The following is a 23459-nucleotide window of genomic DNA, read 5'->3' as shown; positions in this document are numbered from 1 at the left end:
AGAATAATCTTGAGAAACAGGAAGTTACCCCCCCTGTGATTATCACTGGTATTTTCGGAATGTTCCAATGATCACTGGTATTTTCATAATTTTCCAATGACGCCCTCCCTACTCCCTTTGGGTTATTGGGTTATGGTTTCTTCCCTTAAATACCCCTTCTCCCAGCTACTCGGGGTCAAACTCCTCTACCCCTGCACAGAAAATGAGTTTCAGCCCCAGTGCACTGGTTCCTGTCTTGTCAATAAACCTTGTGTGATTGCAACAAGGACAGTCTCTTCTCTCGAGAGTTCCTGGAGGGTGGTGTTATCCGAGACTTGAGTGAGAGTCTCCTCACTCTGGGGGTCTTTCACCAAAAGCAGATAATTCTTTTTTTTCATCAGTACTTTTCCAAATCAAGTATATATGGACCACACAGGAATCAGAGATGGTAAGTAGCATGTATACACTTTACAGTGAAAAGAGCAAAGGTGAGTACCCTGGCAGGATATGTCATCTAATCAAGTATGGCTTTTAACCCTAATGAAGAAATACAAAGCAGATGCACGGGCACATAACCAGCCTAGGGATGTGTGCCAGCATTTACAGGAAGGTCTTAATAACAAGTTCTCTCAAATTCTGTCTCCATAGCAATATTTTATAAATTTAGAAAACTTGTGGGATATTCACATCTCAGAAAAACAAAACAAAATAAAAACCAAAAAACTGCCTGGCTCCAATGAGTACTTATTTTGGAAAAAAAAAAAAAGAAGAAGAAGCAAATATACACTTATAATATCTTGATCAAAAATCTGTGGTTCCATCCTGAACACCTAAAAGATGCTCAGTCATACTACAAAGGCATTTGTTCAACTAGCAGCATTATTTTTTATAGCAAGAACCTGGAAACAATCCAAATTCCCCTCAACTAAATAATGAATAAATAAAATAAGGCACATTTACACACTAGAGTACTTACTACTCAGTAGTAAAAACAATGACATCTTGAAATTTTCATCCAAATGGATAGAACTAGAAAACACCATCCTGAGTGAGGAAATCCAGACCCCAAAATGTGAATATGTATATACTCACTCACAAGTGGATATTAGCTATAAAGGATATTGGCCCTATAGTTCATGATCCTAAAGAAGCTAAGTAACAAGTTGAACCCTAAGAAAAATATGTATAGATCCACCTGGAAAGTTGAAATAAATAAGATCACCTGCTAAAATTGGGAACATGAGAAAGAAGGGAGAGTGGGATGAGAACTTGAGGAAATGGGAAGGTGTAGATGGTGGAAGGACAGAGATGAGAGCAACAAAAGAGATATATTGATTGAAGGAGCTATTTTGGGGGCTTGCAACAAAGCTGGCACTAGAGAATTTCCCAGGAATTTGCAAGGATGACAAAAGCTAAGACCCTGAGCAATAGAAGAGAGGGGGCCCACACTGGTCTTGCCCTGTATTCATACTGATGAATATCTTAAATATCACCATAGAACCTTTATCCAGCATCTTATGGAAACAGAGGCAGAAAGCCACATCGGAGCAGTGGACTTATCTCCAAAAGTCCAGTTGTAGAATGGGAGAAGTGACAATATGAGCAAAACCATAATGGGGATACCCATGGAAACAATTTACCTGAGTTAATGGGAGCTCACCAACTTCAGCTGGACAAGGAATGAACAAGTATAGGTCCAAACTAGTCCTTCTGAATGTGGTGGACAGTTGCATGGCTAGGGCAGACTGAGGGACCACAGTGGCACCACGATTTATCCCTACTGCTTGTACTGTATTTTTAGGAACCTATTATCTTTGGATGGATACCTTACTCAGCCTAGATATAGCAGGGAGGGGCTTGAACTTTCCTCAAAGCAATGTGCCTTTCACCTCTGTGGGGTGAGTGGGCAGTGTGTTGTGGGGGCAGGTGGAGGGGAAGGCAGGAGGGGAAAAAGTGGAAACTTGGTTTAGTATGTATAATGAAAAAAGACAGCTTGTTTTCTTTTAAAAAAAATAAAAATAAAATAAATTTAACAAAAAGAAAATCTATGGTCACATTGTGATTCTCAGGGAATAGTTATCACATGCCACTTATGCTTGTACAATTTTCATATAGTGTTTTATATTAGTTAATACAACAACTATACACTATAAATTGGTTTAAAATCTAACACTTCACATTTAACTGCAATAGCTCAAATATTTACAAAACATATACCTCATCTTTGTGGCTGCCCGGCAGACTTGGGATTAAATTGCATAGTTTTAATTTCAGTGGGTCTACAAAAAATGTAAGAGAATAAATATTATTGCTAATTAAAGCACATCTAAGGTAATAGCTTTCAGAAAGCCCACATCAAAGACTAGGGTTGAAAGATTTAACAAAATGCAAAGTACATCTAATTAAATTTGATGTTCAGCTCTACCAAAAATTACTGTATTAGTGTATTTCCAAATAAAATATGGACTATACTTACACTGAAAAACGGTTAGATTTACATATATTTAACTACTCAATATTTTATCTAAAATTTTTAAGAAACAATTTTCAAGCAATTGCCATAAATAAAATTTACTTATAGAAAGTTTTGTTAAAGTGGAACACAGGTTTCTCTGAGACTAAGGGGCAAAAGTTTATTCAGAGACAAGTATAAATGATTCTGACACATGAACATTGATATGGTTGCATTGTTCAAACCCAACGGCCTATAGAGGTGGTTATATAAACTTTCATAGTCATGGAATGAATACTGTCAGAAGTAAATACATTTATTAAATGTACAAGTGGGGACTGTGGGTAGATGGGCTATAATAAAGTGAAACTTTTATAGAGATTTGTTCTAGTTTTAAATGCTGTCTGATGGCATTATTAGCTATGGAATTTGCAATAGAAACAATAAAGGCATTAAAATTCAGAGCATTAAACTTTAAAAAATTTTTCAATGGTATTTATCCATCCATTAAAATTTGCTTTCTTAAAATTGATTCCAGACTTTCAGTTTCTATTTGAAAGCTTTGAAAGAATCTGATTTTGTAGGTTAGCTATATTTAACAGACTAATAGAATCTGGAATATTCTCTTTATCACCTTAAATTATTACATTTACAAAAGCTCAAGGCAACTAGGGGGGAGTTTTTATTACCACTTTTTGCATTATTGTAAAGAAAAAAGAGCATGTAAAGGGAAGGAACATGATGTCTGTATGATTCCTTTGAAGAGCAGCAAAGGGCAATTTACTTGTGTAGAAAACATTGTAGTTTCAAGCACAGTCATAATATGTTGTTCATGTCATCAGGGATTTGACAAGTCTTATTAACTAAATTGCATATTTAAAGAACTCACTCCCTATTGGCAAGGATGATTTCCTATCAAATATTGGACTGGATTCTGAATGGAAGCTTCAGAGCCATCTGAGCAGTAAATGGAAAATGTTTCTATACACCAAGTCCTTAGCAAATATTTTTAGGAAAAATGCATAAAATTTGTTAGAACTACAATAAATATTGATGAATCTCCTGAATAAACAATTGGTTTAATAAAGTTGTACTAATGATTGAAAGGTTAAGGAAATATAATTTTTTAGACACTTGAAAAAAATATAACAGTATTATAAATGTGAATAAAGACTGGGTACATGGAGATAAATTCATTTTTTAAATCAATCTATAGAGTTGACAGTGAATATAAGATGGTGCTAAAATACTTGTGAGAGAAAAATAATAAAATAACACATCAGTTGGAGAGGATTTTACACAGTAAAACGTGAAAGTGAAAATAATGCTATTCTATTAATTTATTGTATTTTATGTGTTCTTAATACATTTCATTCTCCCATTCATTTCCTCCAGCTCATGCTAATTACCTTCTCTCAATTGTCTTTTTTTTTTTTTTTTTTTTTGGTTTTTCGAGACATGATTTCTCTGTAGCTTTAGATCCTGACCTGGAACTACTTCTTGTAGACCAGGCTGGCCTTTAACTTGATCTTCCTGCCTCTGCCTTTCAAGTCCTGGGATTAAAGGCATGTGCCACTATCGTGTGGCTCAATCGTCTTTCATATGCCCTACATTCTCAAGTTGATGCCTCTTTTTCTTTGATTATTATTGTACCATGGGTACACAAATGTATATAAATACAACCTACTAAGTCTTTTTAAATTGTGTGTGTGTGTGTGTGTGTGTGTGTGTGTGTGTATATATATATATATATATATATATATATATATATATCACATTGGGCTCATCATTGGGAGATGCTAATTCTTTACCCAGAAGTAGGTAGTTGCCTGTAGTTGTTTTCTAAGTGTAGGACCCCATGAAATTTTCTTCCCATATTAACATGTCCATGTATATGCACAGTTTTCACATCTTATTTATGCAGTCCTTTCTATGATAGACAGTTTAACAGCAGAATTGCTTGTATTCTGCCTTTTAAATCTGTCTATTCCTATTCTATGATGTCCTCTGAGCAAGAGATGACAAGGCTATAATATAGATATATCTGTTTGCAGGGTTTTTTTTTTTTGATGGTCTTTGCTTGTTGTTAAGAGACAAGCTTCTTTGAAGAGTGGTGGTAACCGTGCTCATCATACATGTTTTCCCTATTATTGCTGAGTGAACCTTCAGTCTAATAAGACAGTTTAGGTTTGCTATCAGCATGTTAGTGCCACTTATTGTATCTTATACAAGGCTGACTCTGTAAGTTACTGTCTTGGTTCTAGGTGTTTCAGCAGGGTAGAACTGTTTAATTGATTTCTTCCTTTGAAAGTTTGCATTGCATTTTTGTTATTTAAAAAAATGAAATGGCTCAGTACTTAAGACCACTGTCTGGCCTTCCAAAGGTTCTGAGTTCAATTCCCAGCAACCACATGGTTCCTCACGATCATCTGTAATGATGTCTAGTGCTCTCTTAAGGAATAGACCTGGTCAGTTTTCCTAATCAACTTAGATCATGAAACCTAATATGGACAATTTCAAAAGAGCTGCCATATATGGGCAATCCATGCATATTTCAGCACTGCTGGGACAAAAAAACCTACAAAAATAAGTGTGTCCTTTATTTATGGCTAAAAACCGATTATGAGTGAGTTCATCCCATGTTCATCTTTTTGGGTCTGGGTTACCTCACTCAGGATAGTGTTTCCTATTTCAATCCATTTGCATGCAAAATTCAAGATGTCATTGTTTTTTACCACTGAGTAGTACTCTAATATGTATATATTCCACACTTTCTTTATCCATTCTTCCATTGAAGGACATCTAGGTTATTTCCAGGTTCTGGCTATTACAAATAATGCTGCTATGAACATAATTGAACAAATACTTCTGTAGTATAATAGGGCATCTCTTGCATATATTTCCAAGAGTGGTATTGCTGGGTCCTGGGGTAGGTTGATGCCAAATTTTCTGAGAAACCACCACACTGATTTCCAAAGTGGTTGCACAAGTTTTCATTTTCACCAGCAATGGATGAGTGTACCCCTTATTCCATATCCTCTCCAGCAAAGGCTATCATTGGTGTTTTTGATTTTAGCCATTCTGACATGCGTAAGATGCTATCTCAAAGTTGTTTGATTTGCAATTCCCTGATCGCTAAGGAGGTTGAACATAACCTTAAGTGTCTTTTGGCCATTTGAACTTCTGTTGAGAATTCTCTGTTCAGTTTAGTGCCCCATTTTTTTAATTGGGTTAATTAGCATTTTAAAGTCTAGTTTCTTGAGTTCTTTATATATTTTGGAGATCAGACCTTTGTCAGTTGCGGCGTTGGTTAAGATCTTCTCCCAGTCAGTAGGTTGCCTGTTTGTCTTAGTAACAGTGTCCTTTGCTTTACAGAAGCTTCTCAGTTTCAGGAGGTCCCATTTATTTAATGTTGCCCTTAATGTCTGTGCTGCTGGGGTTATACATAGGAAGAGTGGACAGCCTTGTCGAGTTCCTAATTTTAGTGGGATGGCTTTGAGTTTCTCTCTGTTTAATTTGATGTTAGCTGTTGGCTTGCTGTATATTGCTTTTATTATATTTATGTATGACCCTTGTATCCCTAATCTCTCCAAGACCTTTATCATAAAGGGATGTTGAATTTTGTCAAATGCTTTTTCAGCATCTAATGAAATGACCTTATGTATTTTTTTTTCTTTTAGTTTATTTACATGATGGATTACATTGATAGATTTTCCTATGTTAAAGCAGCCCTGCATATCTGGGATGAAGCCTACTTGATCATAATGGATAATTTTTCTAATGTATTCTTGGATTCAGTTTGCCAGTATTTTAATGAGGATTTTTGCGTCGATGTTCATGAGTGAGATTGGCCTGTAATTCTCTTTCTTGGTTGAGTCTTTGTGTGGTTTTGGTATCAGAATAACTGTAGCTTCATAAAAGGAATTTGGCAATGACTCTTCTGTTTCTATATTGTGAAATACTTTAAGGAGTATAGGTATTAGGTCTTCTTGGAAGTTCTGGTAGAATTCTGCATTGAAACCATCTGGACTTGGGCTTTTTTTGGCAGGGAGGTTTTTGATAACAGCTTCTAATTCTTCGTGACTAACAGGTCACTTAGATTGTTCACCTGGTCCTGGTTTAACTTTTAGAACCATATTCTTAGCATTGCCTTTAAGTTGGCTTCATGATACACTGCTTTCTCTTGGACTCTTTTTCCTGTTTTCCCTGTGCTGATATAGGTTTGAATGTAGATGTGAAAACCTCAAAAACTGCACTCAGCCCTGCTAGATTAGTTCTAGACAAGACAGAAATATGGGCAAAATAATGAATATCCAATGTTAATATTTGACACTGGTTGGAAATATGAATAATAAATAGAACAATAAAAAGTAGAAAAAGAACATTAAACCACAGCTAATGCCTCAGGGGTTTTTATTATTTCAAATTGAGTATTAAATTAATATATGTGGCACATCTAGTTAGCACATGTAAACAAAAAATTACAAAAATAGTGACACACATTAATCATAATAGTTAAAATAGACATTTTCCAGTTTAAAATAAAGGCTCTAAGATTATATTAATAGATAAATTACAGTGTGATATAATACTTTCATACTGTATCTATATCACACTGCAAACCATGTCTGTTACTCAGGTATATATAATTTTGTGAAAAATAAAGCTATCAATTAGATAGTGAAATTTTTACCAATTCTGTTTCAAACAACTAGATTTGATAACTCTTTGAATCTCATAGTCAACTATTAAAATACAGATACTTAAATAAACTGACTTTTTAAGACTTGTTTTCTCAAATAGATAAAATGCTGACAATCAGCTGAAAGCAAAGCATATATATGTGTGTGTGTGTGTTGTGTGTGTGTGTGTGTATACACACACATATATATGATAGAGTATCACATCATATCTACTCCTCAAATTTTGGGTTTAAAATATCTTGCTGAATTTCTTTCCTAACCCATTACTACCAAAAAAAAAAAAAAAAAAAAAGTGTTCTAATTAATCTCTTTAAAGCTCCCTTTTTTTTTTTTTTTTTTTGGTTTTTTAGAGACAAGGTTTCTCTGTAGCATTGTTGCCTGTCCTGGAGGTAGCTCTTGTAGACCAGGCTAGCTTCAAACTCACAGAGATACTTCTGCCTCTGCTTCCTGAGTGCTGGGATTAAAGGTGTGCACCACCACTTGCCAGCTTCTCTAAATCTCATACGTTTTAAAAATAAAGTTGGAAGCCTTTAATCCCAGCACTCGGGAGGCAGAGGCAGGCGGATCTCTGGGAGTTCGAGGCCAACCTGGTCTACAAGAGCTAATTCCGGGACAGGCACCAAAGATACAGAGAGACCCTGTCTCGAAAAACCAAAAGAAAAAAAAAGTTGGAGTGATAAAAATGAAGATGTTGACAAAGATTAGAAAAGATAATAAATATAGAGTCCCTAATAATATGTCTTCCACCCAATGTTTAAGAAATGAAAATACTCTGTGTTTCTGGGATTACATAACAAAACAACTTCAGTTCAATACTTTACCACACTGAAAAATCTCACTGATAACTCCTCCAACATCTGTACCTACATTCTGTTCATTTGGATACTTCTGGTGTCACATTCCTAGGCTTGGGCAGGATTGACCATTCCTGGTATCTTGTTTAAATGACTCTCAGTGCTACTGTGTCCCCCTAGCTAGGTCTGTAAATTAACCTTCCTTTATTGCCTAACAATTTCCCTTCATGTGACTTAAGCTTCCCCCAATATGTCAAAAGAGAGAGAATCTCAATGCACAATTAAGAAACTAAAGGACTCTAAAGGCATTTTCCCTGAGGTTTATGAGTTTGTTACCTTCATATTCAATTCATTAAAGTATTAATATCAGGGCAGCTTAAGACAGTAAGGAATAATTTTATATTTCTAATGGAGGGGTGTGATAATTTATACCTCTTTTAATATAGCTTAATATACCCTTTGATCACAAATTATTTAAATCCTTATCAGAAACAAAAATAAACATAGCCTATGTCATTGATTAGGTCTGGTATTCTGTCTCCAGCTCTTAAGGCTGAAAGGCAAATGAGTTTAGAAGGGCATACTTCCATTCAAACCCAAAGAAGAATACCATGTTTTTGTCCTTTCCAAAGACTGGACTTTACAGAAATCTTCAGTACTTTTTATTGTATAGAAGCATCATGCCATCTATCTTTTTCCTCACATAGCTATTATTTCCATACACATTCATTGTCTTAAAGACAACCTAATTCTCCTCTTAATATGTCTGTAATGATCTTATTTTTAAATAGAGCCATACCTGAGATCTTACTGGTTAAGTACTCAATGTATCTTATAAAAAATCTGTAATACATCCCCAAAATAATGTCTTCCCTGGTCCTGTCTGAGTCTGATTCCATTCCTTCATTGGATATAGGCTCTATATTGAAGATAATGTGTATCAGTGCTGAATTCTTCAGTTCACTTGAAATCTTTATGTGCCATTCTCTAAATGTGTTTTTGGGTGTTTTTTTTTTTTTTTAAAGACAGTTCTAAATTCAGGACAGTATTCTATTGGTAATCTTGCCTAATGTCCTCAAGAATAATTGTAGAATATTCGTCTGATACTGTATAGTGGGATGAGGAAGACACGGGCTATAATATCTCATGTTTTGTTCCAAAATACTTACTTCCAATCAACATTTTAGCTCAGAGATTCATATAAGTCAAGGGTTTAAGCTCTTAATAGATTTCTTTATTCTACTTTATTTCCTCTGTAATATATATAGAATATTTACAGAGAAGACCTTGTTCAGCTAAGGAATCTCTTTCTTATTCAGGGCACTCACTGTTTTGCCATTAATCAAGAATTCCACTGTCTCTGCTGCACACAGATAGGTAATAATTTAAATTACAAGTTGCGGACATGTACGCTTTCTCTTGCAGAATTCGGATGTGGAAACAACCAGTCACCAGGAAATCTATATTTTTATAACAGAAGATAAAGTGCACAGGGAGCAAATAGAGTTAGGGTCATACAACAGACATGGCAGTTAAAGTAAGAGGAAATGAGAGACACTGGTCCACATCAATTATGACACCTGACTTGGCATTTCTAATATATTCGTTCTGCTTTGAGGCAGGAAATGTCCCTGAACTAGGGCCAGTTATTTCACTGACAGTGTTTTTCTTTGATTCTTCATTTCAAATTCTGAATCATGTTTAAAATAAGTTTCTCAGCATTCTTTCATAATTTTTTATCTGAAACTTTCACAAAGATTGATACAATACCTTTAAATTTGTATGAATTTTATATTCATAGTATCAGGTACACTCTATTTGTCAAACTCAATTCTACAGAAGTTTCTCTTGATTCAGTTTTCTCTTTGTTTTTAGCTGAGTCACAGTGTTGTGAGATGACATCCTTAAGTGACTCGGAAGCCTTTTTTGCTTTATGGAAAGTCTATGAGACTGTGCATAGAGATTGCCAATATTTTTATCTATCATCTAACTATCATAACTATCTTATCTATCTATCTGTCTGTCTGCCTGTCTATCTATCTATATATCATCCATCTACCTATTATTTTATTGAGCTATATATTTTTCTTCTCTCCCCTCCCTTCTTACCCATCCCAGCCCACAGAACTTATTCACTTTGAATTTCATTTTGTTTTGCTGTTGACTCACATAATCATAGATTACACCTTATGTTTCAGGAATTATTTGGGGAAAATTGATACAGTCCTGAGATTCTACCCCAGAATATTGCTAGTTTCTTTATATTTTGGTCAATACTACATAGGTCTTTCTGTTTCTTTTAAGATGACAAAATAATTCAATTGGGATTTCTAATATTCTGCCTCAAAACTGATCTAATCTTATTAAAATACATTTTTCCATCATCTAAACAGTCACATGGAACTTCTTTCATTGAGTGTATATGAAAGTATATATGTATATGAATGCATATGTATATTTCACTATGTACAGAGGATAGCAATAAAAAGTAATTATATATCTAACATTTTATAAAATTTTGAGATGAGATATGATTAGATTTCTACTAACCTAAGTGCCCACTTAGAAAATAAAAGCATCTTAGGAAAGGTTATTCTCCATTCATACAGAATGATCATGAAGTCTAGGGGAATATTATGTAAATTACCTTAGACTTTTTAAAAGTTTGGTTGTATTAAATAAATAAGGTACTTAATAATGTTTTCGTAAAATCTGAAATTTTAATTCAATAAGCATATAATAATGTAGATAGTTAATTTCTGTTTTAATTCCTAGAGATTTAAAGGTACTTTCTCAAAAGTATATACAAGGTAGCACAATATTCTTTCATCATAAAACTATAGGAAAGTGATATTTGACATGAGAGGATTGCATACCTACTTCTAGGAACTTTTCCTTGCAAGTTATGAGGTAGTCATTATTATTTTTAACTATGCTTACCAGTGATAAAACTAAGCCACCATTGCCATGGTTTCCTTTTCCCTACAGTGACAAAATGTTCTGGCAGAAAAGATTTATTTCAACTTTCAATTACAGGTTACAGTCAACAGGAGAGATGTCATAAACAGCAGCTGAAGACACCTAGATACATTATATCCACAGTACAGTGCAGAGAGAAATGAACCCATGTACACATGCCCACTTGTTTGCTTGCTGAATTTTCCACTTTCATGTAATTCAGGATAGTTGCCTAGGAAATGGTACCACCCACCAAAACTGTGATAGATTTTCCTGCTTCAGTTGACATAATTAAGACAATCCCCCACAGACATGCCTATGTTTGCCTACCAACCAAATATAGACACCACAGTTTAAGGTTTAATTTCCCTGGTGATTTTAAATAATGTCAAATTGACAATTAAAACTACCCATCAAAACAAGAAATTTAAGGCATATTAAAACCTACACAGATATTAAATGGCAAAACCAAGATTTCAGCACAAATAATTAGGTACACAGCCCATAACTGTAACAAATTTACTTAGTAAAATGTTATGTGACAGTAAGCGTTTTGAAACTTTCTTTTGAACTTTATAATTGTAGTAGTTTGAATGTAATTGACGCTGACAAGCTCATAAGAGTAGCTGGAATTTCTTTATACCACCAACCAGCTCACAGAAAAAAAAAAAAAACAAAAACAAAACAAACAAACAAAAAAAAACATGGAACCTCATTATTAATCTTGAATGCTAGGCCTTAACTTAGGCTTGTCCTATTAGCTCCTTTAACTCAATTCAACCTGCTCATTTATGTTTTATCTTTAAGCTTTTGACTTTTTTTCATTCTGTATGTCCTTCTTCCCTGTTTCTTCATTATCTGTTGGTTTGGCCCCCAAAATCTCTTCTTTCTTCCCTCCATAGGTAGGGGTGTAGGCAAGCTTTTTGACTGCTGGATTCAGTTCACTACCCATGCTTTATATAACCAATGATAATAAAACATATTCACAGCATACAGAGGGAAATTCCACATTATTCCCCAGCTTAAACTCCCTCATCCTACTTACTCTCCCTGCCTGGAAGTTCTACCTATAACTTTTTCCTTGCTATTGTCTGTTTAGCTTTTTATTAGGCCAATCAGGGGCCATGGTAGGCAAGGTAAAACAGTAACACGTCTTTACATAATTAAACAAATGCAACAAATCTTTGCATAGTTAAGCAAATAATCCGCAACATATAGGGAGGGCCAATATTAGAAAGTGTGGCTTTGTTGGAATAAGTATAGCCTTGTTGGAAGAAGTGTGTCACTGTGGAAATGGGTTTTAAGGTCTCATATATACTTAAGCCAAGCCCAGTAACTCAGTTCCTTTCCTGTTGCCTGTAGATCAATATGTATCAATTCTTACCTCCTTCTCCAGCACCATATATGCCTGCATTCTACCATGTCTGTCATGATGATAATGAACTAAAACTGAAACCATAAGCCACCACATTAAATATTTCCTTTATAAGAGCTGTGGTGGATTTGATTTCTTTTCTTTTTTTCTTTATTTTTTATTTATTTATTTTTATTATTTAATTAAAAATTTCCACCTCCTCCCATTTCCCTCCCACTCCCCCATCCCCCTTCCCCTCCCTCTCCAGTCCTAAGAGCAGTCAGGGTTCCCTGCCCTGTGGGAAGTCCAAGGTCCTCCCCCCTCCATCAAGGACTGGGAAGGTGAGCATCCAAACAGACTAGGCTCCTACAAAGTCATTACATGCAGTAGGATAAAAACCCAGTGCCATTGTCCTTGGCTTCTCAGCCAGCCCTCCTTGTCAGCCACATTCAGGGAGTCCAGTTTGATCACATGTTCCATCATCCAGCTGGCCTTGGTGAGCTCCCATTAGATCAGCCCCACTGTCTCAGTGGGTGGGCACACCTTTCATAGCAGTAGAAACCCTAAGTAAGACAATGACTATAGGAACTATAGAAAGAAAACACCAGTGCCTACTACATTGTGTATTTCCCATGCCTGTGCTTTGACAAAAAAAAAAAAAAAAAAAAAAAAGAAAAAAAAAGTTACATATCTTTTCTGCTAGCTTCATGCAGCATCAACATGGGAGCATGCATTATCACTAAGAAAAAGAGGCTTGTGAAATTTGTTCCCAATATCGACTCTAGGAGGAAACTGTATGTTGTTTTTGGGTTATGAATAACTTTTGAGCTGTTCATCCAGTCATCAGCATGTAATGGACTATATGCCACAAGAAACGAAAGGAAGTTGCTGTCAGGCCCTTATTGCTGAGGTTCCCAGAACCCCGCCCTCCTGAAAATATGATTTACCATAGTAGTGCTGGAGGAATATTATTTTCACCCCTGTGCTACCACTTCCATTGGATAAAAGAAGATATGTGAAGAGCATAGCTACAGTAGTCACCACATTTTCCTGATTATCAGAGTTTCTCCACCCTTCATGATACCCAGGATGGATGATGAGTGGGTTTCTGTAATTCTGCCTTGGTGCACATGGTATCCAAAGCTATTCAGTAATAATAGAAGCTGTAGGAACTGTGATGCAGAGACAAAACCAATGTTATCCTTGCATATGTAACCAATACCACAAAAATGTCCAAGAAAGACAATTCACTAAGAATAACTTTTCGAAAGTTATTTAGATGTTGGGTAGACCAAAACTCAAATCTCAATGTAGAATTACAATAAATATGAAAAAGAGTAAGTTAATGGAAAAAAAGAAGATAGCAAAATAAATATTTGAAAAGGAAAAAAAACAAGTAAAAGACTGTACACTAAAAATCAAGTAATAAGTACAAGATTTCAAGAATACAGAAAATATATCATTGTGGTCCAAGAATACCTGGGGTTTGAAGTTACAATAAAATTTATACAGATAAAATATTTTAGTTGTTTCAAAAATTATTGTAAATTCACATGGTATACAAAGGTATAACTTTCCAATAAAAGTTTATGAAAACAGATGCTAATCAATCTATTTCAACAGCAAAATAATAGAAATAAACAAATATTATTGAATATGTATCTATTTAAAATAAGTAACATAACAGTTTTAAATAAAGCCTTCCAAATGAAGAACATTTCAGGAATAATTATATTTTACAAACTTTTGAAAGAATGTTGTAAAATTGAAATCTCATTAACTATATAAATTTTAAAATAGACTAAAAAATCATGAGATGTAATTTTATTTGTATTTTATTTATTATTTTGTTATTAAATTTTATTAAAATTCACTATTACTTATGGATTTTTATTCTTATTTATACTAGTTCACTGATTGTTATAAAGCAATATTTTCATACACATCCTCTAAAATGAAATGTTTCTTATCTGTAACAGTGTGTATGAACTTAAAAATGTGAGAACCATAAAGATGATATGAAGCATGAATAGGTAGGAGAAAAAAATCACAACAGAGAGCTGTCAAGAGACTCTGTCATTTAAAAGTATATGAACTATGATAAAGCATGGTAAGGTAATGAGGGAGAAACAGAAGTTTTCTTAAAGTCATGGAAACTGGGGTTTTAAACATAGTATTTACACCATATTCGTGCATTTTCCGTGGATCAAGCACTAAGCTCTAATGAATTCTAAGTATGATCTGTGAGATTTTTTTAAAGGTGGGAAGGTAAACAGCATTATTCTTTTGGGCAAGATATTGGGATATCTCATTTCAGGCATCCAAGAATGACAGCCCCAAGTTTACTTTGGATTAAGGTTCATTATTTTCTACAAAATAGTAATACTCAAATGCAAATATTTATGCAATGTTAAGATTATATCACCATAATTCTCTATGCAGTAGGGGGAAAAGCGAACAAAACAGATCTTTGACAGACATAAGAACTACAAAATAGAGAATAGATAATTACAGGAAAACAACAAGCCAAATCAAGGACAACTGGTGAGATGAGAAGTAAATTTTTTAGCCATCTGCATGCAGTTAATAAGAAAAGACGATGATTTGGAAGACATTAAAAAGAGAAAATACTAGCAAGTCTTCAAGCCAAGGACAATGGCACTGGGTTTTGATCCTACTGCATGTACTGCCTTTGTGGGAGCCTAGCCTGTTTGGATGATCACCTTCCTAGACCTGGATGGAGGGGGGAAGACCTTGGACTTCCCACAGGGCAGGAAACCCTGACTATTCTTCAGACTGGAGAGGGAGGGGGAAAGGAATGGGGGGGAGGGGGAGAGGAGTGGGGGGAGGGGGGAGGAGGCGGAAATTTTTTCAATAATAATAAAAAAAAGAAAAAGAAAACAAACAAACAAAAAACTCAGCTTTAAGCATTTTTAAAAAGTAAAGCAAAAATGTGTCTAAGATTTTAATCTCAAATGTATATTTTACATGAACTTATGCTTGTTGTATAGTTATCTTTTAAAGAATAAGATCTTAAATTTTAAAATCCACAGAAATCCAGCTAGAGAAAGATACAGGAATAATTTTTTAACAAGTACCATACAATAGACAGTCTATATTCCAAATATCTACTTAGTTTTTATAGGAAAAATTTTATAATTATCATAGTATTGTTGTTCTGAAGTGAGTTATTATTCTGAAACAGATTAATATGAGATCAAAATTATTAAAAAGACAATAGTCACATAATATTTGAAATCTATAAATAAGAATACCTGTCAGATTAAAAAAATTTTCATGCTGTGTGCGGTGTGTGTGTGCAATTACTGTAAAATCTACATAGCTGTATTACAATTAATACTGACTTGGAGACAGTGCCAAACACAGAACTAAACATATCTAAAGCATATGGTCTTAATTTCATTAAGGAATAGTCTCCTTGGAAATGTCACTTATTCCAAAGTAAAAAAAAAAATGTATTCAAGTTGTGTATGTGGCATATTTTAGTAGCACTGGGACTTAGAAGGTGAGGTTGGAGGATTGGATTGAAAGACAGTTGGAGCTTAAAGTATTACTGAAATATTTCTAGTAAAATTTTGTAGTGAAGCAGTAATAAAGATTTTAAGAATATTTTTAAGTATACTGAAGCCAAAATAATAAAGCTCTGCTTGGCACAAGGGGAGCATATTTACCATTACTATAGTAGCAATCTTTTAAAACATATGAAATATATTCAACATGTCTAATTTTTAGGATATCAAATCTCTTATAACCTTGAAGTATTAGAAACCATATATTTATAACACAAGGGTACAAAGAAAATGATTAAAAACATTCAACAATACTTCTGCCAAAACTGCTATTAGGTCATCTAAAAAACTACGTAAAAGATAAGAAATATTTCTTTGTAAACTATCTAATGAAATAAATGAAAAAAAAAAACAAATTTGATGCATCATGATTTAATAGCACTTAGTAAATTGATAGGTCATATCATTGAGACTCAATGATTTCTGAAAAACCCTACTAAATGAAATATTAGATATTAGGTCAGCATTGTCTTCCAGTAGCTGTTTCCTCAATGACAAGACTGGAAATGACCAGCTAGGGCCTCTGGAAACCTGGGAAATTTAGCATGTGGGTGGAAAAAGGTCAAGCTGCTCAGCTAAAGGCTGTCACACAAAGATCTGGTCAGTAATCCTCATCAACTCAGACCTTGATACCCAATATGGACAAGATCAACTTCAATACCTGTGTTAAAGTCCAGAATCTGATAGTGTCCCAGTACCTCAGTGTCCTAAGTGCAGGACAAATGATGTTTCTCTCTTAGAGTCAAAAGCGGGGAGGGGACTGATAAAAATGAACAAGAAAGACACTTCCTCATCTGAAAAACAGTCACCACAATAGGGACCAGGAATGTGAGAACACTAAACACAGTCAGGGGAACTGGCTTGTTCATGTATGAGCTCAGTCACTTCAGGTGGGATGTCATTGGACTGGCACAAACACATTGGACAAGAAAGCAAGAACTTGTAGTAAATGGATGCAAAATTATGAACTTAAGTGGAAAGGGAAAACACACAGCAGGTATAGCTTTATTGCTACCCAGGTGGCCCCAAAACACATGCTCAGGTACAGACTTGTAAATGACCAAATTATATCAGTCAGATTTTAGTCAATGACACGTCCAGTAACTATCACACAGGTGTATGCTCCAAGAGTGGAAGCACAAGATGGTGTCATCATCAGTTTCTACACATAGCTACAGAATGAGTCCTTATGAGTCTTATGCAGCAGGGTGCATAAGAATGACATACTAATCATTATGAGAGACTTCAAAACCAGAGAAGAATCTGGAGAAAGAATGGACTACAGTGTCATGGGAACATATGGATTCAGACAAATGTGGCGGAGCAAATGAATGTAGACAGATTATATAGATATATACAGCTTTAATAAGGAAATAAACTTACAGGACCACAGGTTCCCGCGGAGCACCGGAAAAGCGGAGCCAAAGAAAAAAAGGGCTGCTGGGCTCACGCCCGGCAGATTTATCCGTAAACATTAGCCCGAGGCGAACACGCCCCCAATGGGTGGGGCTATGTCCCTACATCTCCCCCTTTTGTCTAAATAAGATAGAACCAAACCAAATACAACTATATACAATAATAACAAATAATAAATATAACAAACAATATTGAGAACAAAACTTTTGCTAAACATTCTATCTCAAGGAGTCTAAATAACATAGAGAGTAACTACAATTATATAATCTTCAACTCCGTCAAAGATCTGAGAAGGGAATAAAGATTACTTAACAATCGAGAGATATCCAAAATGTGCAACAATTGACAGAGACAACTGACTACCTGGGCAATCACCCAAAGTCTCGTTTGCAATGTTGAGTCAACCAACTTTGGCTAAGGCCTAACATAACTGGCATACCATTATTAAAGGCAAGGAACTTTCTTAGGACTATCCTACCCTGTCTTGGCAAGATAAGACAATCCTGTTTCATCCACTTAGGGATATTCTGTATCTTTGTCAGAAGTTGAGGTATGGGCTTTTCTTAACCCAAAGGCCAGTTCTGCCAAGAAGACAAGCTCCCAGTGGAGTGTCTTTGGTGCTCAACGTTCTCTCGGGAGTAGAGTGGTGTTGCCAGGAGTAATTGTGTCTCTTTGGCATAGAAATTTTAGGTTAGATTAAAGGCCATTTTCTACAGCTCTTCGAAGAGGCTGAAGATCATACTATCTATACTAAATATAATCTCTATGTAACTAAAAGACCTGATAAACTTAAAAATAAATATGACAAACATATAATTCTCAATACCTATCTAACTTTGAAGACTAAAAGAATAAACAACTGTGCAATATATGAAGACAATGATCTTCAACTGTAAACAATGTCATAGTATCAGAGGTAGAAATGTACAATGTAATATGGTAGAAGTATCAATACAATATAGACAAAGTTATAAGCATACTCATACAAAAATAGAGGTAGGAACACTCACATTCAATATTCAACATATCAGTATACAAGAAACAGTACCAGTACAATTTTCTATAAACAGTAATTCACAAATACCAATCATCCCAAAAAACCAGTTAATCCCCCTTCTTCTTCCTCTTCTCTCTTTTTTTTTTTTTTCAAAAAATTATCACCCCATCCCCTCAACCCTAAACCAACCACTAAAAGATGTCCCCAACCCTGAGGGCAAACTCTGTTGGGAGAGGGGACGTCGTCCTCTAAGATTGCTTCTAGCTGACATGGGGGCGACGTTCTTCTTAGGGGGTCCTGTGAAAGCAAATGATGGTAAAATTCCCAAATTAACCTTTGACCTAAGAAAATTGTAACTAGTCTCAGAGCATTTTGAGAAGGTCCGACCAGAGTGTTGTCAAAAATGTGCACCATTCGAAATTGTCTCTTGTAGTTGGTACCAAAAAACAGGTCTAATATTAGCGCTTTTTAAAAAAAAAATCATGACGTCATAAAAACCAGATGGAGTTGATGTTGTGGGGCCCCATCTTCATCCTGGAAACTTCAAAGATTACTGTAGGAAAATTTGTTGCTTGTTATGGGAAATTTAAACATTAACAACAAGGACATATACTGACATATAAAGAAAGACACAGATATGAGGAAAAGCAAAGAAAGTTTAAGACATATATATATATATATAAATTAATACTTACAGAACAAGTCCCTCCATCAGTAATTAAATATTAGGGGTACCTTAAATTCTTTGAAGATGGGTATTTTCCTGTGGAGATAAGAAGAGAACCCTGCCCCCAACCTATTTGTATTACTTACCATCAGTATGATTGCCATCCATGTGATTGAATTGTTATTTATCTTTCCCAACTGGCTTCTCTTCATCAAAACGAACCTTTATCAATTTTGTTGGAATCCACAATTTTTCCTCACCTGTGGAGACAAGAGCAAATCCCCTTCCCCAACGCAGCACATCTCCTGGCTTCCATTGTGAGGTCAGCACATCCTTGAAATAAACTGGTTGATTTAGTTCAGTAGACTTTTCCATTATCCAATGTCTTTCTGCAGCCGATGTTCCCTTCTCATTAGCGTTGAGGAAATTCAAGGTTAACAAAGCATTATGTAACCTATTTCTGGGGGTGTTTTCCACCCCTTTCTGTTTGTTCAACATATCCTTTATAGTTCGATTTGATCTTTCTATGACTGCTTGACCTGTAGGATTGTATGGTATACCTGTAACATGCTTGATATTGTAATAATCAAAAAACCGTTTCATTTTTCTAGAGACATAAGCAGGACCATTATCTGTCTTTATTTGTGTAGGTATACCCATAATAGCCATGACTTCTAATAAATGAGTGATAACTGAATCAGCTTTTTCTGAACTTAAAGCCGTTGCCCACTGAAAGCCTGAATACGTGTCAATGGTGTGATGAACATATTTTAATTTGCCAAATTCTGCAAAGTGGAACACATCCATCTGCCAGATTTCATTCCTTTGGGTGCCCTTTGGATTAGCCCCTGCGGGCAGTGGCGTTTGGTTATAGAAAGAGCAAGTAGGGCATTTCTTTACAATCTCCCTAGCTTGTTGCCATGTAATAGAAAACTCTTTCTTCAAACCTTTGCTATTAACATGATGTTTTTTATGAAATTCAGAGGCTTGTAGCACACTACCAATCAATAATTGATCAATTTCTGCATTACCTTGTGCTAGAGGACCTGGCAGACCCGTATGGGATCGGATGTGTGTTATGTACATAGGGCAAAGCCTGTTCCTAATCAAATCTTGCACCTGGATAAACAAAGAGGTTAGTTCTGTATCATCAGGTATAAATTCAGCAGTTTCAATATGTAAAATAACTCTTTCTGCATATTGTGAATCAGTAACTATATTAATAGGTTCTTTAAAATCCCTTAGCACCATAAGAATGGCATATAATTCTGCCTTCTGGACAGAATCATAAGGACTTTGTTCCACCTTACCCAAGTCTTCTGATTTGTAACCTGCCTTCCCTGATTTATTGGCATCAGTATAGAACGTACGGGCTCCAGTTATTGGAGTATCACGGACGATTCGAGGAAGAATCCAAGAAGTTCTCTTTATGAAGTTAAGCCTCTTGCTTTTTGGATAGTTGTTATTAATGTCTCCCAAGAAATTAGCACAAGCTCTTTGCCATGGTTCATTATCTTCCCATAATTTCTTTAGTTCATCAGCAGTGAAAGGCACTATAATTTCTGCTGGGTCTATGCCTGCTAGTTGACGAAGTCTCAACTTGCCTTTTATAATTAACTCAGAGACTTTTTCTACATAAGTTTTCAGTTTCTTACTTGGTTTATGTGGTAAAAAGATCCATTCCAAGATAATATCATCTCTCTGCATTAAAATTCCTGTAGGGGAAATTTTTGATGGTAGTATGACGAGAATACAGTCGAGCTCTGGATTTACCCTGTCCACATGCGCCTGTTGTAATTTTTCCTCAATCATTGTCAGTTCCTTTTCTGCTTCAGCTGTTAATTCTCTGGGACTGTTTAAATCTTTGTCACCATCCAAGGTTTTGTTCAAATGAATTATTAGATCAGGTGTTATCCCAATAGCTGGCCGTAGACTGGAAATGTCCCCTAATAGTCTTTGAAAGTCATTAAGAGTCCGTAGGCGATCTCTCCGAATTTGTGCCTTTTGTGTCTTAATTTTTTGTAAACCTATTTTATAACCTAAATAATTAACAGAATCTCCCTTCTGAATCTTTTCAGGAGCAATTTGCAATCCCCATTTTGGTAAAAGTATTTTTATTTCTTCAAACAGTCTGTTCAAGGTATCCATGTTTGAATCGGATAACAAAATGTCGTCCATGTAGTGATATACTATCGATTTGGGAAATTTCTTGCGTATTATTTGCAATGGTTGATTCACAAAATATTGGCACAGGGAGGGGCTATTTAACATACCCTGGGGGAGGACGGTCCAGTGGTACCTCCTCGAAGGTTGAGAATTATTATAAGTAGGCACTGTGAAGGCAAATTTTTCTCTATCTTCTTTTTGTAAAGGTATAGTGAAAAAACAATCCTTTAAATCAATAACTATGAGAGGCCATCCTTTTGGCAATAAAGAGGGCAAAGGAATTCCAGATTGCAGAGGGCCCATAGGTTGAATAACCTTGTTGATAGCCCTGAGATCTGTCACCATTCTCCATTTACCTGATTTTTTCTTAACCACAAATACAGGAGAATTCCAAGGGCTGGTAGATTCTTCTATATGTCCAGCATCTAATTGCTCTTGTACCAACTGTTCTAAAGCCTGTAACTTTTCCTCAGCTAAAGGCCATTGCTTTGTCCATATTGGTTTCTCAGTCAACCATTTTAAAGGCAAGGCTGTTGGTATCTCTGAAGGGACATCAATTGCTTGTTCTTGTACAGCCTGAATGGCCGGTTTTCTCCGTTTGTAATATCTTTTAATATTATCCCCAGAAATATAGGCTCTAGAAGTAGCAGGGATGTTAATTTGGGTATTCCATTGTTGTAATAGGTCACGACCCCATAAATTCATTGCAATATTGGCTACATATGGCCTTAATTTTCCTATTTGTCCCTCTGGACCTATACATTCAACCCATCTCGTGCTCTGCCTTACTCGAGATAGGGTTCCAATTCCCAGGAGCTGAACATTTACATTCTGAAGAGGCCAATATGGATGCCAAGATTCTGGGGTAATGATACTTACATCCGCACCTGTGTCCAGCAGGCCAGTAATAAAAATGCCATTTACACACACTCTCAGCTTTGGTCTTTGGTCATTTATAGAAGTTTGCCAAAACACACGGAACTCATCTTTCTGATCATTATTGCTTGTAACAGTAGGCATGGGGCTTTCTAATTGTCCTGACGAGTCACGTTCTCTGTAGTAACTGGAAATGACTGAACCATGTTTGCCATGGGGGCCTGTGAGGCCCCCCCTCTCACGTTTCCCGTCTGTATCAGGTTGCCTTGTCTATCTCTTGTAGACCTGCACTCATTCGTCCAGTGTCTGCCCTTTCCACATCTTCTACATAAACCTGAAGGCTGAGTCCTCCTATTTCTGTTATTTCTAGAAGATGCATTATTATTATTCCTGAAAATCCGTTGTCTACAATTCCTTTTCATATGACCCATTTTGCCACAATTAAAACATTTGGTATTCTGATGTCTCCTTTTACCATTGGAAATTGCTTCTTCTACCCATGCTTCAGTGCCATAGTCAAATGTATCAACATCTAGTGTATGCAAGACCCATTCTTCTAATGGCTCTGATCTGAGCTTTAAAGGTCCCAAAATCCTTTTGCATTCCACATTTGCATTTTCATAAGCCAAAGTCTCGATCATTATACGTCTTACTTCTGGGTCAGATATCCCTATTTGTACAGCTTTAGTTATTCTTTGTAAAAAGTCACTAAAGGGTTCTCTCTGACCCTGTTTAACTCTGACAAATGATTCCATCCTCTGTCCTGGGTCTTGCACCCTGTCCCAAGCCCTTAAGGCTGCTGTAGTACACACAGAGAGTATGTTTTCATCCAAATTAGCTTGTTCCTGAGGCTCAGAAAATAGCCCCTCTCCCAAAATTTGATCTATGGAAATCTCAATTCCCTTTGCTCTTTCCTGCTGTTCTAAAAGTCTAGCCTCTTGTCTGAATAAGCATTTCCATTTCAATTGCGTTCCACTCTCAAGGACAGCAGAGCTCAGTTGAAACCAGTCATTGGGCGTGACCCTATTCGTCGTGGCCCAAGATCTTAGCATCTCTTTAACAAAAGAGGCATTCATTCCAAAAGTCATTACAGCCTGTTTAATTTCTTTGAGATCATTCATACGGACAGGTTCCCATGTATCTTCCTTGATGACCCTAGGGTTTCTGGAACCAACTACTTTCTCAGTTGTTACAACTGGAAAGGCAGGTAGAACTGTAGGTAGAGCTTTGTGGGAATTGTCCCGGAGGGATTTACCCACAGATTTAGTTAAAATATGCCTTTCTACCTCTTGCTCTTCTTCCTCAGAATTTAGAAATTCCTCAATCTTTTCAATTCTATTCACCATTGCCTTCTTTAATGTCTGAATCTCCTGTCCAGAATTATGTTCTAAAGCCTTCATTGAGGATTCTAAAGTATGAAGTTTGTCCATTAGAGATAATGTCTCATCTTTGGACATAAGTTTTATAGCATATACCGTGCCTTCTTGTACAGATAATCTTTCTGTCA

This window comes from Chionomys nivalis, chromosome 1 (assembly GCF_950005125.1).
Source record: "Chionomys nivalis chromosome 1, mChiNiv1.1, whole genome shotgun sequence".
Taxonomy (NCBI): Eukaryota; Metazoa; Chordata; class Mammalia; order Rodentia; family Cricetidae; genus Chionomys; species Chionomys nivalis.
The sequence above is the reverse complement of the archived record's forward strand: the minus strand, read 5'-3'. Positions refer to the sequence as shown.